The 6,222-nt window shown below is 35.1% G+C and overlaps 1 long non-coding RNA gene across 1 annotated transcript; it reads left to right on the top strand.

The window, feature by feature from the left end:
- Nucleotides 1-4,323: 4,323 nt before the first annotated feature.
- Nucleotides 4,324-5,497, top strand: LOC124272319. Its single transcript, XR_006897303.1, has 3 exons — nucleotides 4,324-4,795; nucleotides 5,081-5,086; nucleotides 5,124-5,497. It is a non-coding gene; the product is annotated as an uncharacterized LOC124272319 (long non-coding RNA).
- Nucleotides 5,498-6,222: the final 725 nt, after the last annotated feature.

Genomic DNA, 6,222 nt, shown 5'->3' with positions numbered 1-6,222 from the left:
CATAAGTGATAGGGAAATTTCGACGACCACGCTGTTTTGGGAAAGACTTCAATCCAGAAATATATGCTCGGTACCGTTTCAACACGAATTAAAATTATAAACTATTTTTCGCAATGTTATTGAAAACAACGATTCTCGGACACATGCTTCGGCAGCGGGTCCACAATAACATTGTCAAAGAGCAAAGTAACGATGTTTCGAGGAATTCATTAAATAAATTGAATAAACTAATGAATAAAATCAACAAAATATATACATGAAGCATTTTTGTCACAGGTCATAACGAGTGGGTAGGGCTGGTGTTGAATTAATGTTTTGATCAATGCCGCTGATTTTTATGTTAATCATTAAATATGTTCTTTGTAAAGTTAGTATTATTTACTTCTGTATTTGATAAGATTTGACTTCCTTATCATGATACAGTGGGGCGGTTTGGTTGCAAATTTGGGACACGTATACATCGAATAATTCCAAACATTTCTGAATATGGATCAAACTCAGCAGTGGTGGCAGACAAATCAAGATGGCCGCAAAATTGGCTGAAATCTCTAATGACGTCCATTCTGCTCAATCTATAACTACTCGTTATATTCAGTACTTTTTTCAGGAATATTGGTAACACTGCTGGATGTCATTCACATCAAGTGATTTAAACAATATTTATTCATTATTAAATGAACGGATTGGTAAACAGGCTATAAGCCTATAAAAATACCTCTCCGAATACAATGCGATGGGAAACATTTTATATACATTCATCATTACAGACAAGAGAACACACCATTTGAGGAGTAAAAGACTTAATGAAAAAGACAGTAGTATAATTAATCAATTAGGTAAAAAATCGTTTTGTTAAGGTAAAATAGTCATGTACAGATTTTACAATATTTTCACTGATTTCGTCAGAATATGAGTAACTTCCACATAGTACAGATTGAATATTAAAACCATTTATGTAATAGAAACACTGCGATCGAATTGTATTAAAATTTGGACAGACAAATAGAAAATGAATGGCATCTTCATAGTGATGGCCACAAGTGCAAGTAGCCGTATTTTGAAGAAAACGGTCAAATTTATGGGCGTTTAAGTCACTACAACCAAGTCTTAACTTACAATGAATTATTTGATTAAATCTATTACCAGTGTTTCTGAAGACATGATGTACGTTGGATGAGACAGTTCGATCAAAGTGTTTCCTGAACATGGCAACGGAATCTATGTTTCTTGTATCATTATCTAACTTGTTCCACTACATCACAGAGGATGGTAAAAAGATTTTTTATATGTTTCCGTACGACATAATGGTACTTGAAGCATATTACTAGATCTAGACCCATATCTGGATACAGAGGATATGTTTATTGGAATTAGATCTGATAAATACTTTGGAGTTTTATTATGGAACATTTTATGAAATACATACATTTGGTGGTTTTACGACGTTCCCTTAATGATGAAAAATCCAGTTTCATGGTAGATTTTGGAATGACAAACTCCTCTAACTGATCCACATATAGTTCTTAAAAGCATCTAAGTGAAGTTTTCTAACAATAACTCTTGAGTTTGTGTACAGTTATTCCAAATATAATCACAATAGTCAAAAAGTGGTAAAACAAATGAACTATACAGGGTTTGGAGGGTTTTCCTCTGAAGGCGGTATTTCAGACTTCTTAAACAATTGATCATAGGACTGACTTTAGAAATAATATCATCTATATGTATATTCCAGTGGCCATCACTTAGTAAAGTCAGCCCCAGATGTTCAACAGACTTTATCGGTACATCATTCATTAGTGTCAACAGACTTTATCGGTACATCATTCATTATTGAAGATCTGGCATTGATGTTATCTGTTTTCTTTCTAGAACAATGATAGATTCTATGTTGTTAGTGTTATTGGGAGTGGCATGTAGGGGTAATGGGAGGTTACCATTTAGCTATTATTTCTAAATCATTGTTTAACATATTGGAAGATACCATAGGGTCATCAATTATCACATATAAGGATGTATCATCGGCAAATAATTTAATATTACTCTGTATATCTTCAACAATATCATTGATATAAACCAAAAGAGTAAAGGTCCTAGGACTGATCCCTGAGGGACGCCAGCTTCAATTGATTTAACTTTGACTTATACCCATTTATTACTGTAAACTGTTTTCTATTATTTAGATAACTTTCAAACCATAATAAAAGAGATCCGCGAATTCCACTAGCCCATAACTTATGCAAAAGACCCTTGTGCCAAACCCTATCAAACGCTTTACTTATATCGCAGAATACAGCGCGTACCTCCTTGCCACTATCCATCGCCTTAGCTATATAGTCATACAAATGAGTGAGCTGGTATGATGTAGAATCACCAGTCGTGAAACCTGACTGTAATGAAGTAATAGTTCCATTATCTAGAAAAAATTTGACACATATTTAAAAACACACTTCTCAAATACTTTTGAAAGACAACTAGTAAGTGAAACCGATCGATAATTAGTATAATCATGAACATTATTTTTCTTATAAATTGGAACAACGGATGAATATTTCCATATATCTGGAAATTGAGAAGAGGACAAAGAAATATAAAACAGGTTACAAAGTGGAATAGACAATTGTTCAGCTAAACATTTTAAGACACGATTGCTAAGATGATCTGGACCAGTTGCTTTAGTGATATCAAGCGACAGCAAAATATCCCTTACTTCAACGCTTTGTAATCTTATATCAGTGAGACAATTTTCCACGTTAATATTAGAATATACATTAACATCATCAGAAGAACTGTTAACCGCTGCCATACTCACAAAGTAGTCATTAAAAATATTTGCTTTCTCAATATCATCTTCATAAACAACACCATTGTGTTCAATGTGTGGAAATATCTTAGCTTTATCTGTTTTCTTAAGATAATGTTTAACAATCCGCCACCAAGATTTACTACCATGTTCTGTATTGACAACATTATCAAGTTTTTCAACATACAATGACCTACTTTTACGTATCTCTGAGATAAGCTTATTTCGACTTTTTCTAATTTTTTTCCAATCATTAGGCAAGTTACTACGTTTAGCCTTTCTATGAATTCTATTTTTCTTACGCATAAGTTTTCTTATAAATCCGTTCATCCACGGAGCATCATTTGGACGAATCACAACAGTTTTATTTGGAATATTTGATTTACATAAGTCTGTTAATGTATTAACAAATTTTGAAGCAATGGCATCAACATCATCATTTTGTGTAAGAAAATCCCAATTAACATCAGCCACATTTTGCCGAAAGGAATTTATATCAATATTATCGTAATTATAAATGAATCTTGAATAGGCTTCTTTCATCTGTTTAATAGATTTCAGCGACACGCTAACTGAACAATGGTCACTGCAGAATGGGGGAGTAACATCCGAGGAATTTACAATATCAGGACACGATACAAATATTAGGTCAAAAAGTGTTCTCGATTGTTGAGTAATACGTGTCGCCTCATTTATCAGTTGCGTCATGCCATAAATTGTCTTAATACGTTCAATGTTAGGATCTATTCTATTCAACGAATTAGCATTGAAATCCCCAAGTACTATAGTCTTAATATTAGTATCTATCGCTAAGCCTATTGATTCTTCAATCAGATTCCAGTAGTGGGAACTAGTATTTACACGATAAAACGTACCGACAACATAACTCTTGTTTTTACACGTGATCTGTGCCCACACTGCCTCTAGTCCTGGAAGTTGTAAGTCAGGCCTATGCTTACAGTAAATAAAGTCTTTCACATAAATTGCAACCCCACCTCCCTAGTTTGTCTATCATTACGAAATGGCGGATGAAACCCAGGAATAAGAATGTCATAATTTGAAATACCATCATGCAACCAAGTTTCTGATATACATATAACATCATATTCATGGAGTTCTGCGTAAACTAAGTCTACTTTATCAGTAAGACTACAAACATTAGTATGTACAATACTTAAATCTGAGTTAACTGGTCCCGGGTTAGGGTGAATATCTCCACAACAGAGTATTAATAATAGAGCTATCTGAATACCCCTGACCCCAAGTGTACAGACTAACATCACCAAATAATAAGTAGATATGTCTATTTTACCATGTTCTTTATTTAGGGACTTACAGTGATATACCCCGATTCTCAGCCGGTATATTGAGATGTCAACCCCCATCTAATAATCTTAAAAAGTGACATATTTGTGAGAAAAGGGGTACATACACATGTAAGTCATTATATGTCAGATGTACTTGTGTAAAGATGTTTTTAATCACAAGATGTTCCTCAGTGTGCGTTTTATGTTCTGCTTGATGTCACGAGTCAATGCTTTGTTCAACTAAATTGTAAGGGTGGGTGAGTATGATTCTAAAACCGTAGGGAACTCTACTCAAGTAGTGAATCCAACTCTGGCATTCTGCCAGATGAGACACACCTTCACCACTAGGTATATGTATTTATAGGACATAATATTACACTCCCCGTCTCTGCTTTAGAGTTTGTGGTGCTATATCGCTCCTGTTGTTATCATTATTAGCCGGATATAATAAATTCTGGTTCAGACAAGTCGGTGACAGAAGCATGGCAGCTGACAACATGAAGAACTGTAGAAGACTTTATGGATAATTGAAACTTTCCATTATATGCAAGAGCAATATTTATATACACACACATACACGCACACACACAGGCACACAGATGCATCTGAAACCATAGTTGCCTATAAAAGGTGTGTTCCTGTGACACAATATTCTGGGATATACATCGATGCGTGTGTTATCCCCCTTGTACAGCTTGTTCAGCTTGACCTGATCAAGTGAATACTAATGCATTGCGCGACCGTGTCACAACTGGTTCGAACTATTATTGTCAAGGGGTGCACCTTTGTCAGTTGATTGTCAACATGTCCGAACAACCGAAACAAGGTCGCCGTTTGACATCTCTGTGTCCTAACCTTCTTTATAAAAGATTCGGAGTGTAACGAATCCATGTATGCACGCCACATTCTTTTCTTCCCTATTTAATGAAGTTAACTCGACCAGTCGTTTGTGCAATTTGACCTCCCAAGTCAGGCATATGTAGAGTAACTCAGGTCAAGCTGAACAAGCTGTACAGGTCAATATTTCACAGACTATTTATAGACACAGCACAGACCCCCCTTTAGAACTTTCGTCATTATTGAGTCTTATGAAATGCACCTCACAATTCCAAAGGAAATCAAATCTAATATACTAAATACTGATACAAACACTTGGGTAATCATCGTTAATTTATGGAATCAGGACGTCCATCTAATCTCTGTAGACGAGGGCAGATGCTATTCACCCATGTGTTTTATAACACCTAGTTGGCCTAGGGCAACTCTAGACGATATAACATGCAGGGAATATGATGATGTAAAATGATGACATTACTTACTTAGTTGATGTTATTAACTGCAGCAGGATCTCAGCTGAAATTCTACCTGTCTCACCTGTGTTTTGTACCGGGAAAACAAGATTCAAGGGGAATCCCCTATACACCAGGTCACGTTGTGCGTCCCTGATCACCCATTGGCACATGTCTCACACAATGAAACATTCGTCACCACTCGCCTCTTTCCGTTACCTCAAAGAAGACTGGTCCCCCCCCTATCGATGTTTGTTGTGTTCGAAAATACGACAAACCAGTCAGAACGCGCGTAATTGATGCAGTGCTTTGATAAAAATAATCCCGACTACTCAAATCGTTTATGGCATCATGTCATTGTTTAAAAAACATGAAAATATACATCGTCTTATTGAACGTACTAAGAACGTAGCTAACAGAATTGTGCTTTCTAATGTGAAGTTTTTGATGGGATTGTGATTGTACGTGCGCTTCCAACAGATTTTGGAAATGTAATTATAGATCGCTAAACAAAACAATAACATTATATCTGTATGCAACTTATCAACTTTAATCTTTAACATTGGGCCTATATTTCACATCACTGGGGATATTTTAGTCTGACCTTTTTGGGGTCATTCATATGTTTATCAGCGATTTCATTTAAAATTCCATCGGGGGTGTGACAGCAACGTTACACGAATGTTCAGTTTGAGAAATATTTTAAAGTCATTTTTGAGTATCTGCTTTGGGATTTAATATTGAAAAGATTATTTTATGTGTATGTTCAATAAAAATATATTCCCATTTGTGATTATTAAACCCTATTTAGAAAATTAATATAATT

This window comes from Haliotis rubra, unplaced genomic scaffold (genome assembly GCF_003918875.1).
Source record: "Haliotis rubra isolate DU_JTF1 unplaced genomic scaffold, ASM391887v1 Scf1685, whole genome shotgun sequence".
In the NCBI taxonomy this organism is placed as follows: Eukaryota; Metazoa; Mollusca; class Gastropoda; order Lepetellida; family Haliotidae; genus Haliotis; species Haliotis rubra.
Note: the sequence above shows the minus strand (reverse complement) of the source record. Positions and strands in the feature narration are given on the sequence as shown.